This window comes from Loxodonta africana, chromosome 17 (assembly GCF_030014295.1).
Source record: "Loxodonta africana isolate mLoxAfr1 chromosome 17, mLoxAfr1.hap2, whole genome shotgun sequence".
NCBI lineage: Eukaryota > Metazoa > Chordata > Mammalia > Proboscidea > Elephantidae > Loxodonta > Loxodonta africana.
In genome coordinates, this window is record NC_087358.1 from 21,616,150 (window position 1) to 21,636,229 (window position 20,080).

Below are 20,080 nucleotides of genomic sequence, written 5' to 3' on the forward strand. Positions count from 1 at the left end.
GTATTTCTTGAATGCAAGTTGAAAAAAAAAATAGCCACAAAAAAAACTTCTAGATCTTCTATGAGTTGGCTGCAGTCTAAAGACTATTGTAAAGGAAAAGAACTGTTACTTACATTTGTAGGGCATGTTACAGAAAATAAACATATGTATATTTTGTAAACCCTGGTGGCGTAGTGGTTAAGTGCTACGGCAGCGAACAGAAGAGTTGGCAATTCTAATCCGCCAGGCGCTCCTGGGAAACTCTATGGGGCAGTTCTACTCTGTCCTATAGGGTCGCTATGAGTCAGAATCGACTCGATGGCACTGGGTATGCGTTATTTTATGTAAGTCTTCATGTCCGTATATAAAACACTTTATCACTGATTGGATTGAAGTGCTGGAAGGAATTTCACTTTAGTTGACCCACCCAAGCTTGAAGTTCTATGAAATTATGTTTATATTTGTTTTTCCTTGGCTTATGTAGCCTTGGGAAGTTCTATAGCATCAGAATCAATGTTATTATTTGTGTGCCACTTACTTGTACCTTTAAAGGCATGCTAGTTAACATACACATAAAGAAGAAGCCTTTTTTTCCGATGTGATTGGCTCAAGAATTAGTAGGTATATCAAAAGTTTTGTAGTAATTGGGACTCAGAAAGTAGCACATAACAATTTATTTTTTTCAGTGTATGACTGTACATTTACTTGTCTAATTTTGAATGAGAGAAAAAGACTGTTCTTTCTGAATGGGTTTCTTTGGTTGGAATCATGAGTAGTTGGTTTTGCATAAACCATACACAGAAATTTCATCTTTCATTCAAAAATTTGAATGGGAACATAAAATAATCGTAAAGCAATCTGAACCCAGAATCCTTTTAGACTTTTACACCTTACCAATCATTTACAGTCATTTTGCCTACCCATACTTATGAACATAGTTTAACAATTCCTCTTTATTGAGTTTTTAAAGTTTTTGTAAAATAATTATGACAAGTTAAACTAAAAAAATATATTATATGGTGATACAAAAAATGGTTTTCCTGGGATAAAATCTTCCAGTATAATATTTTCATTTACGGTCAATAGAAATATTAAAAAACTTTGGAGAGTTTATTATTTAGATTTTTGGTAGTGGTAAATAAATAAATGCAAGGTAAACAAACAATGGTTATTCAAGATGGAAAACAATTGTTTGAAAGGTGACTGTAATGGCTCTCCTCAAGTATCTGAAGAATTTATTTGGGAGAAGTACTAAACTTACTATTGGTTTTGAAGGGATAGAAATTGGAGTAGGGTTTAGAGGTGTTAGGCACAGGTAGTTTTGAGACAGATTCAGAAGTGTCCAGTAATTCTCTCTAGAACAGTGATTCTCAACCAAGGGTAATTTTGTATACCCAGTTGATATTTGGCAATGTCTGGTGACATTTTTGCGTTTACAGTGGAAAGAGGTATTACTGGTATCCTATAGGCAGCCCTGGTGGTGCTGTGGTTAGGCATTGGGATGCAAAACAAATGTTGGCAGTTTGAATTCACTAGCTGTTCCTTGGAACCCCACGGCGTAGTTCTACTCTGGCCTACAACTTTTTCTTTTTTTTAGTGGGTTTAGGACTAAACATCCTAAACTGTACAAGAAAATCCACTACCTTGACCCCCCCAACAAATTTTTTTCAACCCTAAGTGTCAATAAAGCAAGCCTGAAAAACCCTGCTATAGATATGGAGGTGATAATAATTATCTTTTTTTAATCTTAGATTTCTTAGTATTTATGATGTTAAGTTTTGAATAAGTGCCCTAGATAAGTATATATCCACACTTCAGACTTTCAGAAGAGCTTGTATTTCATACTATTATTAGCCATAGTTTACAATTAAGGGAATTTAGACACAGGAAGCTTGATCAATAGTATGGGAATTGGGACTTGAAACCATGTAATAGGCTTCATATTAACACACTGTGAACCACTGTGTAGTTCAAGATTTAACTGAGCTCAGTCCAAATAATATTCAAATTACTTAGATGCTTTTTACTATCCAACCTTCTATTCAGCAATCTCTCCATCAAATCATTAAAGTCTTTGTGTAAGTGCCTGATACATCATAGACATTGAGTTAAACCTAAAGACTCAGAGATGCATGGCAAAATTACATCCATTCAACAATTTACGGAAGAACAGAAAGACAGACAAGTTATCAGACAAAAGTACAGATATAGGGAGAGTGGTAAAAAAAAAAAATGAATGATACTGGAGCGTAACTTAGTATTTGTTGATTATCAGGAGATGTTTTCCCAAGAAAGTTATGTCTGAACTGATACTTGAAAGATAAAGAGTAATGAACCAGGAAAAATAAAGTAGTGAAAAGCATCCCAGAAAAAGAGAATGTCACATGTGAACACAGAAAATTATGAGAAAAGATGATACATATGGAGGAGATGTAGAGAAATGAATTATTTGTAATGATTTTCAGAAGCTAAAGAAAAACATAATTTTGTAATTGAGATAGAAAAAAAAAAAAGAGATTAAAAAGTCTCCCAGCCAAACCAAACCTGTTGCCGACGAGTCAATTCAGACTCATAGTGACCCTGTAGAACATAGTAGAACTGTCCCTTAAGGTTTCCAAGGAGCAGCTAGTGGATTTGAACTGCTGATCTTTTATTTAGCAGCCAGAGCTCTTAACCACTGCACCACCAGAGGAGTTCCAAAAATATTCCGTCACCAAAAGAAAAAAAGAAAAAAAACTTGCTGCCATTGAGTCCATTCCGACTCACAGCCTGGGCAAATTAGATAGATAATGGAATAATTTATTGTATATTAATAAAAGAGGATGCCAAAGAAATTGTAGCTAATGGTCTTCCTGCCCCCAGTTAGAGAGCTATAATAGCTAACTGATATTATTGATAATATTATTGAAAAGGAAACTCATTATTCCAAGTCCCATAATTTCAACTTCAGCATTTCTCATCTCTTACCAAAGGTGGAAAAAAATCACAGAATAAGACTACACCCTTGTACTAGTCTTTGAGAGTAAACACTTGAACAAACCTGTGCAGTTGATGTTCTAAATATTTAGGTTCAGGACTTTGAATGGGGAATTAAGCATTTCTATAACAGCTCTCCCAATGCTAGAATCTTCATATTCAACTCTGCTTTCCAGCATGCCTCACACTGTGCCACCATGCATGCATGCAGAAATTGATATGTCTTTAAGAAGTTGATGGCAAAATTACCATAACACTCATCAATATCACACCAGGCTATTCTATCCCCTACTTCTCCTACTGGAACAAATGGAACAAATATTATTTGCTCATTTTTGTCATAAGCAAATAGATCGTACTTCCTTCCCACTCAACTGTTGGCCAGAGGTTTGGTGTAGACAACAGGAGATACGAGTTTTGAGTTAGGGTTAGTAGTTTCCTTTACTGTGATTAAAGAAATGGTAAAAACATGCATCTTGTTACTTGGAATTAAATACATTAATACATGTCAGATAGGTATTTCGATTTTGAAATTTAGTAGATGTAATTAACTTCAACAAACAATTACTGAGCATTTATTTTTTTCTCAAGTTTGGAAAAAAAAATGTATGTGACTAAGTGTACACATACACATTTAGAAAACAATTTTTTCCCTTAATAGATGTTTTATATTTGTTGAATTAAAATTATACTGAAGCAAACATTTGATTGGTCTAGAAAACAGAATTAGAATGTCAGAGTCACCAAAATTATACTATACTATTATAAATGTGTAAAAAAAATAAAATAAATGTACATTAGTATAAATTGTCTATATTTATTTAAAATATAAACAAAATATTCCAATTTTTCTCTGTTTTATTCTTTCAATTTTTGTTTGCTCAACCAGGTTTATACAATCTTCCCGTGGCTTATTTTGCTTATATTAAAATAATAATAATAATGATAACCTCCAAAACATGATCTGGACTTTGCATACTTCTTCAAACACATCTACTACGTATTTTTACACTTTATTTTCCAAGTTTGTACTCCCCACATTTTTATTTAATGACAAGCACACTGTTGCTTTACGTTTACTGTTCCCTTTTATAAAGATTCTTCTCCTTACTTTTTATTCTTGGTGTCTTCTCAGTTTTAAGGCGCTCATCCTGATGTCTCACTTCCAGAGTCTTTCTTGAAACATCCTATCTGAACTACCACAGCTCAACCCGGCCGACCTCCATGCTATTACCCTAGCTTATTTCCTTTATAACACTGCTGTCTAAATTCTCTCTGTCTGTCCATTAATTAATTGATTTATTTATGCATTCATATATGCATTTGCTTATTTTTTGCTAATTTATTTGTTTAGATTTTTTTCCCCTCTATCAGAAGAGATACTTTTAGAAAAAACGGAAACTGCTCTATGTATTACAACAATAAAAAATTAATACAGAGAATTATTTTCATAGGTTTTGGAGAACTGTAGAAGTAAAAAGGCAATGATGAAGTACCACAGAGATGGCAACTGCAAGGTGTAGCTACCAACTGTGTGGATAGAGGAATAAAGGAAAGACATCAGGAATACTAGGTCCTAGGGAAGGGCCTTAAAAATGTAGGCTCACACATCTAAGAAGCGGTTACACTCTGTCTAATGACAGTACTTCGAAAGCATGGAGAAAAGAACTCCATAGAACTGGGGTTCAGACTGCTAATCATGGGATGCTTTTCAGTCAATGCTAAAGAAGCTAGAGCACAAACCATCCACTGCTACATACAGTGTTTTTTGGGGATGATTTTAATGTTAACAGAAAATTTTAAAATAAATAAAACAAAACAAACAAAAAAATAGGAAGCCCCATTTCCCTACTTCAAATTTTCAAACAACCTCTAGTGTACCCCTGAGGCAGAGACTTCAGTTAAAAATCCAGATGACAAAATAGAATATGGTTTGTGGAATCCCAGCCCCACCACCACAACAGAGAGACTAAAATGGTAAAATTAGAGCTTAGAGACAATATTTTAATAATAAGTACCTTCCAACACTTTGGTTATACAATATCCACACTTTTCATAATGAACTTCCCTACAGTAACAACAACAATTTTGTGTTTTTTGCCTAACAAGATGTAATCATTAGAAATACTGTGATACCTTAGGAAAATCCCTGGGATCTAGACATTTTCTTCTCTATACATATCATGGGAAACCCTGGTGGCATAGTGGTTAAGTGCTACAGCTGCTAAACAAAGTGTTGGCAGTTCGAATCTGCCAGGCTCTCCTTGGAAACTATGGGGGAGTTCTACTCTGTCCTATAGGGTTGCTATGAGTCAGAATCGATTGGATGGCACTGGGTTTGGTTTTATACATATTATGTATTACCAACACGTTGAATCTTGTGAGTATCATGGCCAATCATACCGGCTTATAATTAACCCATTCTTTGTTGATTCAAAAGAATATGGAGATCAAAATGGCCAGGCCATTACCTAAACTTTCAGTGCAACGGAACTATTTTTCTGTCCCTGGTGGAACAAGCAGGACCCAACATTTTAGGTACAGGAGACAGGCAAATTAACAACAACAACAAAATTAGCTTTAACAGTGTGGTAGGTAGCATTCTAATGAAGCTCTTACCCCCTTCAAGATTTCCACCCCCTGTTTGCTCAAACTTTAATCTAGATACTTCAGTGAAGGAATTTAGCAAATATAATCAAGATTACTAATCAGCTGATCTTAAGACAAAGAATTTATCCTGGACTATCCGGGTGGCACCTACATAATCATATGAGTCTTTAAAAACAGAAGATGAAAGCAGTCAAAAAGACAGAAGAGGAAGAGGCAAAGCAGACATGAAGCAGAAGGGGAGGTCAAAGAGATTTAAAAAAAATGAGAAAGGCACAAATCATGGTTGTTGGCCCTGAGGATGGAGGGCCATGATACAAGGAATATGAGCAGTCTCTAGGAGCCACAAACTGTCTCTAGCTGACAGCCAAGAAAGGAATGGGAACCATGGTTATATAACAGCCTGTGACTGAATTCTGCCAACAAGTTGCATGGACTAGAAAGAACACTAACCTTCAGAGGCTCAGAAAAGTAACACAGGCTTGCTGACACCTTGATTTCAGTGTTGTTAGATCCTAAACAGAGAAACCAGGTGAACCAACCAGACTTCTGACCTAAAGAACTATGAGAAAATAAAAGCGTGTTGTTTTAAAAGCCACTTAAGTTTGTGATGATTTCTTATGGCAACAATAGAAATCTAACGTAAATAGTAATAAGATCCTCTCTCATTTTCAATCCTTGATTTCAATATCTATGTTCTCTGGCAATGGAAAAATAAACACCCCATGTTGTTGTTGATAGGTGCCATTGACTTGATTTTCAACTCCCAATGACCACATGTGTCTGAGTGGGGTTTAACAATTCCCCATTGGCTATAATTTTTACCAAAGCAGGTTTCCAGATTTTTCTCCTAAGGTGCCCTTAAAAAAAGGGTGGGTTTAAATCACCAATCTTTTTGTTAGTAGCAGAGGACTTAACCTTTACACCACCAAGACTCCTTAAACACCCCCCACTGAGAGCTAATTCAAAGTATTGACCATATTCTTTAAGAAAGAGCAACAAACTTTCAGGATATTAATTCTCAGCTGTCGTTGTAACTGACTTGTCTGTAGGTCATTCTTCTTTTCTATCAGGAAAGCTGCTTGTTATGACAGAGTATGTGGGGAAAAAAGCTTTTAATTTCATGGATATGCACCCATTTTCACACCTATTTGCTGCAAAATGAATGCCTGTTTAAAAGCAATGCTTTGTGGAATACCATGAAAGTAAATATCACAAGTCCATAGATAGGGATGCTAACGAAAGTATTATTTGCCAGAAAGGTAAATCCATGAAAATAACACATGTTTATACCAGCAAGGACAAGTCAATGGCCTCCCCGTGGAAAGGTTTTAATGAAGTTATCCTTCGAAAAGGTGCAATATAGGACTTCATACTTTCTTGTTTCATATTCATATCTTAGCTTATTGTCACCAGTTTTCCCTTTCATGTTTGCACTCCCCATTTTCTAAATTTCTAGTCACCCAGCTAAAAATTAGCCACTGCCCACAAGATTAATGTAGATCTATATTTCTATTTCTCAATCCATATGAGCTAGAATGGAAAATATATTTCTCTATGAACTTCTAAGACAATTCTCTTGAGCATTGTCTTTCAAAGACACACTTCTGATCAAAACTCTAATGTTGCAGTTGTCTTTTTCTGTTTGGGTATGTCATATTGATGGAAGCCTTAAGATATTTTCTCCTCAATCTATTTGTAATAAGAAACTGCAGGAGGTCAGAGGAAAAGAAGAAACACTGTATCAAGAAAAGGTATTAAAGGAATCTGAGCCACATGCTCATTCAGATTGTCATTGTTAGGTGCTATCAAGTCAGTTCTGACTCACAGTGACCCTGTGTACAACAGCACAAAACACTGCCCTGTCTCGACCCACCCTCACAATCTTTGCTGTATTTGAGCCCATTGTTGCTGCCGCTGTGTCAATCCTCTTGGGGATCTTCCTCTTTTTCCCTGATCCTCTCCTTTACCAAGTATGAGGACCTTCTCAAGGGATTGATTTCTCCTGATAACATGTCCAAAGAATGTGAGACTCGGTCTCCCAATCCTTGCTTCTAAGAAGCATCCTGGCTATACTTCTTCCAAAAAAGATTTGTTCATTCTTTTTGGCAGCTCATGGCATATTCGATATTCTTTACCAACACCATAATTCAAAGGCATCAATTCTTCTTTGGTCCTCCTTATCCATTGTTCAATTTGGCATGCATATGAGGGGATTGAAAACATTGGCTTAGGTCAGGAACACCTTAGTCTTCAAGGTGACAGCTTTGCTTTTTAACACTTGAAAGAGGTCTTTTGTGGCAAATTTGCCCAATGCAATGCATTGCTTGATTTTTTCACTGCTGCTATCATGAATGTTGATTGTGATTCCAAGTACAATAAAATCCTTCACAACTTTGATCTTTTCTGGGTTTATCATGATGTTGCTTATTGGTCCAGTTGTGAGGGTTTTTGTTTCCTTTACGTGGAGGTGTAATCCATACTGAAGACTGTAGCCTTTGATCTTCATCAGTAAGCACTTCAAGCCCTCTTCACTTTCAGCAAGCAAGGTTGTGTTACTTACATATCACAGATTGTTAATGAGTCTTACCCCAATCCTGATGCCCCATTCTTTATATAGCACAGCTTCTCAGGTTATTTGCTTAGCACACAGATTCAATAAGTATGGCGAAAGGATACAATTTTGATGCACATCTTTCCTGACTCCAAAGCATACAGTGTCCCCTTGTTCTGTTTGAATGACTGCCTCTTGATCTATGTATAGGTTCCTCATGAGCACTGTTAAGTGTTCCAGAATTTCCATTCTTCACAACATTATCCATATCTGTAATTTGTTATAACTGTCAAATGCGTTTGTATAGTCAATAAAAAACAAGAAAACATCTTTCTAATGTTCTCTGCTTTCAGCCAGGATCCATCTGACATCAGCAATGATATCCCTGGTTCCACGTCCTTTTCTGAATCCAGCTTAAGTTCCTAGTAGTTTCCTGTCAATGTACTGCTGCCACTGCCTTTGAATGATCTTCAGCAAAATTTTACTTGTGTGTAATACTAATGATATTGGTAGATAGTTGCCACATTGAGTTGGATCATCTTTCTTTAAAATAAGCATAAATATGGATCTCTTCCAGTTGGGTGGCCAGGTAGCTGTCCTCCAAATTTCTTGGCATAGAAGAGGGAGCACTTCTAGGACTGCATCTGTTTGTTGAAACATCTAAATTGGTATTCCATCAATTCCTGGAGCCTTATTTTCCACCAACACATTCAGTGCAGCTTGGACCTCTTCTTTGAGTACCATCAGTTCCTGATCATATGCTACCTCCTGAAATGACTGAACGTCAGCCAATTCTTTTTGGTATGGTGATTCTATGTATCCCTTCCATCTTCTTTCAGTACTTCCTGTGTCATTTAATATTTTTCCTGTGGAATTCTTCAGTATTTCAACTACGCTTGAATTTTTTCTTCAGTTTTTTCATCTTGAGAAATGCTTAGCGTGTTCTTCCCTGTTGCTTTTCTAACTCCAGGTGTTTGCACCTGTCATTTTAGTACTTTGTCTTCTTGAGTTGCCCTTTGAAACTTTCCATTCAGCTCTTTCATTCATCATTTCTTCTCTTTGCTTTAGTTAATCAGCATTCAAGAGCAAGCTTCAGCATGTCTCTTCTGACATCCATTTTGGTCTTTTCTCTCTTTTCTGTCTTTTTAACGATCACTTGCTTTCTTCATGTATGATGTCCTTGATATCATTCCCCTAATGGTCTTTGGTCATAAGTGCTCAAAGTGTCAAATCTATTCTTGAGATGACCTCTGAATTCAGGTAGGATATACTCAAGGTTGTACTTTGAGTCTCACGGACTTGTTCTAATTTTCTTCAGCTTCAACTTTAACTTTCATATGATGGTCTGTTCCACAGCCAGCCCCTGGCTTGTTCTGACTGATGATATTGAGTTTTTCCATCATCTCTTTCCACAGATGTAGTTGATTTGATTTCTGTGTATTCCATCTGGTGATGTCCACATGTGTAGTGGCTGTTTATGTTGTAGAAAAGGTGTTTGTAATGAAGAAGTCCTTGGTCTTGCAAAACTCTGTCATGTGATCTCTGGCATCATTTCTATCACCAAGGCTATATTTTCCAATTACCAATTCTTCTTTGTTTCCAACACTCACATTCCAATCACCAGTAATTATCAATGCATCTTGATTGCAATTTTGATCACTTCAGACTGCAGAAGTTGGTAAATACCTTTAATTTCTTCATCTTTGCCCTTAGTGGTTGTTGTGCAAATTTGAACAATAGGCATATTAACTGGTGTTCCTTTTAGGCATTTCCATATCATCCTATCACCGATGTTGTTGTAAGTCAGCATAGATCTTGAAATGTTCCTTTTGATGATGAGTGCAACACCATTGTTCTTCAAATTGTCATTCCCAGCATGGTAGACCATTTGATTGTCCCATTCAAAATGGCCGATACTAGTCCATTTCAGCTCACTATGCCTAGGATATCTATGTTTATGCTTTGCATTTCATTTTTGATGATATCCAGTTTTCCTGGGTTCATATTTTGTACATTCCACATTCTGATTTTTAATGGACATTTGCAGCTGTTTCTTATCATTTTGTGTTCTGCTACATCAGGAAAAGAAGGCCCTGAAAGCTTGGCTCTGCCCACATGATTAAGGTCAACTCTGCTTTGAGGAGGCAGTTCTTTCCCAGTCGTCTTTGGAGTGCCTTCCATCCTGAGGGGCTCGTCTTCTAGCACTTTGTCAGACAATGTTCTGCTGCTATCATGAGACTTTCACCAGCTAATTATTTTCAGAAGTAGACCGCCAGGTCCTTCTTCTTAGGCTGCCTTAGTCTGGAAGCTCAGCTGAAACCTGTTTTTTTTTTTTTTAAGTATTAAAAAAAAAACCCAAAAAGCCCACTGCCGTCGAGTCACCTGTGACTCATAGCAAACCTATAGGACAAAATAGAAATGCCCCATAGGGTTTGCAAGGATTGCCTGACAGAGTCAAACTGCTGACTTTTTGTTACTAGCCAAACACTTAACCACCATGCCACTGGGGTTTCGAGGATGATAACCTATACTTTCATGTGCCAACTTATATCCTTCTATTTTAACATGATGGAATATAAACAAAATAAAAAAAATAAAATATGTACTAAACCAAAAAAAATAAAGTTGTTGCTATCAAGTCGATTCTGACACACAGGGACCCTATAAGACAGAGTAGAACTGTCCCATAGAGTTTCCAAGGCTCTAATCTTTACAGAAGCAGACTGTCACATTTTTCTCCCCCACAGTGGCTGGTGAGTTTGAGCCACTGATCTTTCTGTTAGAAGCCAAGTTCTTAACCACTCAACCACCAGGGCTTCTTAAAATATTTATTAGCTTCTAAAAAAAAAAATTTTTTTTATTATTTAAGAGGAGCCCCGATGGCACAGTGGTTAAGAGCTTAGCTGCTAACCAGAAGGTCAGCAGTTCAAATCAGCCAGTCACTCCTTCAAAACAGTATGAGACAATTCTACTCTGTCCTGTGGCATTAAAAATTATATAATGAGCTGTATTATAGTTAATATGAAAAAATAAATACCAAAATGCTTATTTTTCAGTCTTGAAAATAAAATATGAAAAAGACTATTTGGATCTTAGAGGTGAAATTTCACTAGCCCATTACTTTCTTTGAAACTTTATTTCAAACTTCCTAATTTGAAAGTATTGGCCTTTTCCTGTGTCCCTTTACTATTTTGTTTCTATTTGTTTTTAATCATGCTTTCTACTGTGTTGGCTTTATATCATAACAAAGTATAGCTTTGTGGCTCAGGGGACAGAAGGCATAATGGTTAGGCATTAGCCCACTAGTCCTCAGGAATCAGACTTTAAATCTTGTCTAGGTTAGGTCATTAATTAGATATGAGACTTTGGGCCATTTTTTACATCTCTGTGCATCAGTTTTTTAAATCTAAAAATGAAGATAATAACAAGAGCTATCTTGTTATTGTAAGCATTAAATGTTGCGAAATTTACAGAGTACTTAGATCATTTCCTAATATAAACCTACTTCTCATTTATAGACTATCTTGTTTTTCAACATTTAGCATTTGCAACAATAGTAAAAAATCTACTATCCTACTATTTTGTGCAAAATGACAACATCTGGTAGTACTGTTGAGGTGTGAGGCAGAGTAACGCTGACTGTGATGGTTAAGGTTATGTGTCAACTTGGCTGTGCCAAGACTCTCAGTGGTTTGGCAGTTACATAATGATGTAATTTGGCAGTTATGTAATGATGTACCACCATTTTGTGATCTGATATGGTCATCCTCTATTTTTGCATAATGACCTGGTCTTTGGAACCTAACCATGTTGATAAATGAGGAGTGGGTGTATAATAATCTCTGACAATGTGTTAAGTGTTATTGCACAATTATTCTTTACTCTGAATAGTGAATTGTTTAAGGACATAGATAATATAGTATTTATGTTTTTATACTCCAATATTTAATAGAAATTTTAACCAACTTTTCTTGCTTTTGTTGTTTTTCTACAATTTGGTCCCCTAAACATCCTCTTTTACTTGTATAGTTGTATTTATTTTCTTTTCTATTAATCTTTTTTTTTTTTTTTCCTGAAATTGTTTCTTTTTCCTTTTCATAATACCTGGAAGTCGAAAACTAAAAACTCAACATTATTGCTATTGTTATGTATTGCTTTTAAACTGGTTGTACTAAACCCTCTTAGTTATAAATGCATTGCCTTATTATAACTATGTCTACATTGTGCTTTTGTGACTAAACCCTTGAGTATTGTGTGCTAGTATTTCAATAATTTATAAGGGAACAAAATAACATGTCATTAACTTTCAGGAAATGTTCACCAGAACTATTCTAAAAGCTTTGAAACCCTGGTTATTCACTGAAACTCTGACAATCAACCTGCCCAATCCCATTCATTCTTCATCTTTGTGTTTGCTCTCACTGAGAAGAATAGTCTAAAGAGGGAAATAAAGCACCTAACAGATAATGCAACAAATTAGATTCAAGGAGGCCGGGGACCAGTTCCTGGCTGTGGCTCTAAATGCCTATGTGAACAAAGAAAAGCGATTTAACATCTCTTGACCCTCAAAGCTTCAACTAAATGAAAGGCCTTTGCTAAGTCTGTTGTTTTCATTTTTGTGGATCACAGAAATAATGTGGGATGGGTGTGGGGATTTTTTTCTAAGTCAGTAAGCGTTAGTAAATGCCTGTAGAAATGTAAACACATTCAACACAAAATGTATTTTTTGTCATACCAGATATAAGTCAGACTTCCTTTGTTGCTGTTGCTGGAAGGATTAATGGGGGACAAATGTAAAGGTAGCCATTACTATACCAATTATTTCTCAGATCTTTTACCTTATATCCTAAAAATCTAAGAGCCTTTAATATTACTCATTCATTCATTTAATGCATAATTAATAAAAATCTCTGTGTTAATGTTAGGGACATAAAAATTAATCAAACATGGCTCCCAAATTTGAGGATTTTTGGAAACATCCTGAGTTAAGATATATCATAGAGCACAGAAGGAGAACAAGATGTCTCTGAACACCTTCTCTGGTGATACAGCTTACAATGGATTCTGACACATAATATCTTTACACTCTCAAGCAACTTCATAAAGAAAGACAATGACATTTGACCATTAAGAATTGCTGAGACTTAACTAAAGTGCGTAATTTCCTCAACACACTTGAATATATTAATATGCCTCTAGAAAAAGGAAAAATAAATTAAGTTGCCTTTACCACATTTTTGGTAACCTGTGAAGCCGAAGCCCTGTTTAAATGCTCGGTTGCTAACTGAAAGGTTGTTGTTTGAATCCACCAGGCGCTCTGCAGGAGAAAGATGTGGCAGTCTGCTTCCATAATGATTACAGGCTTTGAAACTTGATGGTGCAGTTCTTCTCTGTACTATAGTGACATTATGAGTTGGAATTGACTTGATGGCAATGGGTATGAAGCCTAAAACAAGTGACAGGAAATACTTTTTGACCTCCAAACTGGTTTATAACATCTTATTTATTTCTTTAGTTTTCTTAGGATTCATAGTCCACCCTTTTAATGAGGTGTTTGGTAAACAATAAAAATGTGTGATTTTGAATTATGATATAAAGAAACCAGTAAAATATTTTCTACAATTATAAAGATATTATTATATTTACATTGCATTATAAACAATCATCATAGAAATATTGATCATTTCATATTTTAAATCTTGTTTACCAATAAACCCATTGCTGCTGAGTCGATTCCAACTCATAGCTACCCTATAAGACAGAGTAGAACTGCTCCATACAGTTTCCAAGGAGTGCCTGGTGGGTTCAAACCGCCAACCTTTTGGTCAGCAACTGTAGAACTTAACCACTGCATCACCAGGGCTTCCTATTTACCAATAAAAACTAGTCCAAAAATTACACTTGGCTGTGCAGTTTTTGTTTTTAAACCCAATTGTCCACTTTAAGTCCCAAAATTTCCAGGAAAAATCTGCACATAGCATTTGTGTTTTGAGCCATTTCTCATTGTCCGACTAGGGAAATAAAACATAGTACAATTGCTTTCTTCTTTTTAAGCACACTTCAAAATCCCCCTGATTTTATTCTTTGTAGTAAATGGAAATTTACCAAACAATGTGACAAAGACAAATCTTTTAGCAGCAAAAGAATGTCTCTAGGGCTTCCTGTAAAGTGAGAACAAAGTGCTTCATAGCCCTATTTGAAGCTGGTTAATAAGACACAAATGTAATAGGCGTCACTGCATTTAGCTTCAGAAAGAGTGCCAATATCTTCAAATGTGAACCTTGGATTATTGCCTCTGCAATTTGTTTAGGCAGCCAATATACCACAACTCATTCCCAGCTTAAAAATGGCTTTTGTTAGTGGAAATCAGCATACAATAAAACCAGATTTCCTAATGCTTTATTGACTCATGATTGAGTAGATGTTGAGAATTCTTTTGTCTTCTTTCAGTGACTCTCTCAATATTCTAAATGTTTTCAAAATGGTAACCTTTTTAAGTACTGTGAGTTTTTTTGAGGACCATTAGGAGTTTGTGTTTCCTTAAAATGTTTTATTTGTTTTCCCTCAAATTACCAAAATTTTAACACTACTGTATAAACACATATATGTATATATTATTTCTCTCTATGTGAAAGATTAGATTTTTGGGTTGGTATATTGAAGTCCCTGTTCTTTCTGTTAGGAAATGAAATGATATACTGCATTGGGCAAATATGCTGAAAAAGATTTCTTTAAAGTGTTGAAAAACAAAGATGTCAATTTGAAGACTAAGGTGCACTTGATCCAAGCCATGTATTTTCAATCATTTCATATGCATGTTAAAGCTGTACAATAAATAAGGAAGATCAAGGAAGAGTAGATATCTTTGAATTATGGTGTTAGTGAAGAATATTGAATATATCATGGACTGTCAGAAGAACAAACAAATTTGTCTTGGAACAAGTACAACCAGAATGCTCCTTAGAAGCAAGAATGGCAAAATTTCGCCTCATGTCCTTTGGACATGTTATCAGGTCCCTGGACATCATGCTTTGTAACATACAGGATCACTGAAAAACAGGAAGGCCTTCAACAAGATGGATTGACACAGTGGCTTCAACAATGGGCTCAAGTATAACAACAATTGTGCGGATGGCACAGGGCCTGGCTATGTTTCATTCTGATGTACATGGGGTCTCTGTGAGTTGAAATTGACTCAATACACCTAACAACAACAAAAGCAAGTGCTTTGAGTATATTATGTTCTAATGGGAATAAGAAAACCCTGGTGGTGTAGTGGTTAAGAGCTATCTATGGCTGCTAACCAAAAGATCAGCAGTTCAAATCCACCAGTCAGTCCTTGGAAACCCTATGGGGCAGACAGTGCTACTCTGTCCTATAGGTCACTGTGAGTTGGAATCAACTCAATGGCAATGGGTTTAGTGGGAATAAAATATTTTGAACTATTTCTCATTAATGTTGATTTAAAATGTACCACTTTCTGTTGTATTTTGCCTTTCAGTTGCATTTTGAATTACTTCGTAAATATTATCTATCCTAATAAACATATCCGGCCATCTGATAAATTATTTAATGATACCAATGAAATGAATTCCCATAGTATTCTTGGATTCTATAAAATCTGCATATTAAGGATGATTTCACAAATAAACATGCAATAAAAAAAATGGTTGCTGTTGAGTCAATTCTGATTCATGGCAACCCCCTGTGTTTCAGAGTAGTACTGTGCTCCATACAGTTTTCAAAGCTGGTTATTCAGTAGTAGAAGACGCGGCTTTTCTTCTGAGGTGTCTCTGAGTTGATGTGAACTTCCAACCTTTAGAATAGCAACCAAGCATTTTAACCATTTTCACCACCAAGGTAAGACCCAAAAAACCCATTGCCATCGAGTCGATTCTGACACTTAGCAACCCTATAGGACACAGTAGAACTTCCCCCAGGGGGATTCCAATGCTGTACTCTTTGTGGAAACCAACTGCCACATCTTTCTCCCCTGGGGTGGCTGGTGGGTTGGAACCACTGACCTTTCAGGTAGCAGCCAAAAGTTTTAACCACTGTGCCCCCAGGGCTTCTTTGCACCATAATATTTCTTATTCATTAAATGAAAAATAAAATATTAAAATGTCCACACTACTCCAGAAGTATATGAGAAATATCTTTACAGTGAACTTCAAATTATACAAATACTTAAAATCATGTACTTTGGAGGAATTTCAATTTGGAATTTTCTTTATAAAAATATCTGAATGATTATAGTCATTTTTGATTTGCACACAAAGATGTCTTTAAAACAAATATTACTGGGCTGGCACTGAATAAATTTTATGTTGCATTTTAAAAACAAACATACAAAAATTATTACATTGCCTTGGTTTTTAAGCAGATAGCCCAAAATGATATCTCCTGGGACAAACCTAATAAGATGGACTTCAACAGTTTTTTAGTACCTTCATCGTCTGAATACTATCAAGCATCCAGTTTTATTGACCTTTTGAAAACAGTATCCAGCTAAGGCATCAGAGTTAGCTATAGAGATTAAAACACCCAAATTCCAAGATGATTTCAAATAGGAATATAAAGAATACAGCCAGGAATCAAAGACAAAACAGATTTGAAATTCAGTAGAAACCAGAAACCAGATAGACACAAATGTCCCTTATAAGATCATCTGATCAGATGCCAACTTGTTTTGATAAATTTGGCTAAACAATGAAATTTGTGGTGTGTCTGGGTTAGCTTTTATTGCTACTTGGTGTGCTGCATCTCATCTCAGATGTATCTTAAAGGATCAGTATATAATTGGCCACAAAGTCAAAATCTATTTTGTCAAATAATTTTCACAAAATGGTCCAGAATTCTGAGGAATTTGATAAAGACCAAATCTTACTAAAGCATCTTAATATATAGAGCTCAACTGATCAGTAATGTAGATGGCTAAACACAATTTCTAGTTTTCAGGCTTTTATTGCAAGGCCATGTGGGAGAGTTTAAAAAGGAATCCACTTCTTGTTTTGATAAGTGCAAAGCCTAAATGCTGCTAACATCTGAAACCAACTGCTGCTGGCAGTGTACTGAAGACCCCAGAATCAATATATGCACATTATATTTACATGTAACCTAGGAGACTCCTAAATCAATATAAAAAATCAATATAAGTGCTTAAATTTATACACAACCTCAGGATAAAGATTCAGTAGGATTTTGAACAAGTACAGAGAATCAGATATTTATCTAAATATTAAATATTAGATATAGGGTCACTATGAGTCGCAATTGACTTGATGGTAGCGGGTTATTAGATATTTATCTAAATTTGCAGGTGCGTTCTCCTTTTGGATGCCTTTAACTGAGAAATAGCTTGCAAGGCACCACCTTGAAAACGCTCCCTCTTTAAATCATATTTTATTCATGTAAAATGTGTATGTATGCATATATTCATTCTAATGAATTGAAAAATTAAGAAATAATGCATGAATAAGTGAATAATGAATGAACATCAAATATTTTTTATATATGTGTACTGTGATGGTTAACGTTATGTGTCAATTGGCTAGGCTATATTTATCAGTGGTTTGGCAGACAATATATAATTACTTTCCATTTTTTGATCTGACATGAGCAGCCAATCAGTTAAAAGAGGAGATTTCTTCGGGGTGTGGCCTGCCTTCAGCATATAAATGGATGTTCTGGCAAAGCTCATTCTCTTTCTCTATCCTGAACCCTTCTTATCTCCTGACCTCCGGTTCTTGGCACATAAGCCTGCAGAAATCTCTGTCCTGCAGATTCTGAATTTGCCAACCCAAGCATGCCCATGAGCCAGCAGAGGCCTCTAGCCTGCCACCTGGCCTGCAGGATTAGGGTTCATCAGGTCCTACAACCCTGTGAGCCAGCAGAGCTCTTCAGCCTGACACCTAACCCATGGATTTGTAACTTGCCAGCCCAACAATCGTCAACCATTTCTTCACAATTGCATGAGCCATTTCCTTCAAATAAATTTCTCTCTGTATATGTTATTGTACATTTCACTGGTTTTGCTCCTCAAGACAACCCAGACTAAGACGTGTATTTCAACTAATATTTATTTGTATTCAGCAAATATTAATTGACCAGCTGCCAATCCAACTAGAATAGTGTAGATGCACAATGACGAACAAAAGACAGATAGGATGCCTGATGCTATGCAACTTATAGTCTAGCATGAGAATACATATAAATCAAATAATTTTAGCAGCAAATATAAGTTAACAAGAGCCCTATTTCTTTCAGTCTTCTTCCTTAATTCTTTAAGCCACTATATCTGATGCCATGGATGTAAAAAGAAATCGTGGAGATTAAATTAGGGTGACCAAGTGCAAGAGCTGCAAAGAGATCATCACCAGCTGGCATATCAAGAAACTGTCCTGCAAGATCCACCAAGGGCTGTGCAAGGTTGCCCGTATAGGGCCTGGAATGCTGCCTTCGTGGCCTCCTCTGTGGCACAAGCTGGGAAGAAGGGCAACCATCACGTCACTGAGATCAACAAGATACAAAATTGGCCAGAGGTGCCTTATCAAGAATTGCAAACTGACCAAAAACAATGCCTCCACTGATTACTCTCTGTCTGACAAGTCCATCAGCCCCCTGGGTGTCTTTGTCCACTGCAGAGAGGTAGCCAACAAATTTGTCATGCTGTGAAGCTGCTTGGTGGAAACCAATAAGCAAGTGCGCACTCTCTGCAAGTCCTTGCTTGTACAGATCAAATGCTAGGGCCTGGAGAAGACTGATCTCAGGTTCATTGACACCACCTCCAAGTTTGTCTATGGCTGCTTCCAAACTGTAGAAGAAAAGAAAGCATTCATGAGACTGGTTAAGAAAGACCGAATGCAAAGGAAAAAGGGGCTTAATGTCAGGAACAGATTGTTCAGCTGGTGGGATCGCAATAAAAAATATTTGCCAGTGGGGTGGGGAAGGGGGAAGATTTCAGCCTTGGAAATCCAATGGGTCAGTTCTACTCTGTCCTATAGGGTCAGAATTGACTTGATGGCAATGGTTTTTCTTTAATGGGTATGTGTGTGGATCAGCTATGTGCACCCAACTCCTGAATAAAGATATACTTAATAGCAAAAACAGTACAAATCTTCAGCTATCTGACTTTCTGGAGTGTGGGGTGGACACATACCATAAGATGAACTGCTTCTTTTGTGTATTTCATAATAAATAACCCACCAGCAGCTACCCCTCATGTGGACGCATTCTTTCTTTAATCATATGCGTTCATTTAGTAAGGAAAAAAAAAAAAGTTTTTTTTTTTTTTTTTCCTGGCCAGGGAGCCATTCTCTCTTCTTTGAGAAGTTTTGCATATATCGTAATTTAAAAAACCTTCTGTTTTACCTCAGAAGAAAAGTCTTATTTCTAAATTGTTTAGGAGAAAACCAGATTTTAAGAAAGTAAAGCTGTTTTTCTGTTAATATGTTTTAGAAAAGAGCAAGTATTTTATAATATACTCTCTTCACATGCGTTCTCCTAAAACACACTTGTGATCTTTGAACGTTTAGGAAGTGCTTACGCCCAATATCTGTGTCTTGGGCTTTGAGTCTCCATATTGCAGTGCTTGCACTTGTTTCCCCTCCTCTATTGCAAATGAGTGATTTTGCCAATTGATGATTTTAGTATGAGGAGGTAGTTTGGCATTATCTGTGAAAGCTCAACATCATCACAAGGGTCCTTATAAGAGGGAGGCAGGAGGCTCAGAGTCAGAGAAGAAGATATGATAAAGGAATCAGAAGTCCAAAGGAAGGCAGTAGGGGCCAGGAGCCAAGGAATGTAGAATGCCTATCCAAAAAAAAAAAAAAATTACCGTGGAGTCAATTCTGACTCAAGGGACATAGTAGAACTGCCCCACAGTGATTCCAAGGCTGTAATCTTTACGGGAGCAGACCACCACCTATTTCTCCGGGTGAGTTTGAACTTCCGACCTTCTGGTTA

General features: G+C 36.4%; 1 pseudogene; it reads left to right on the forward strand.

Moving 5' to 3' along the window:
- The window catches only part of LOC100659705 (large ribosomal subunit protein uL3-like), a 61,751-nt pseudogene extending 42,369 nt beyond the window's left edge, over window positions 1–19,382 (forward strand).
- The last annotated feature ends 698 nt before the right edge of the window (window positions 19,383–20,080 follow it).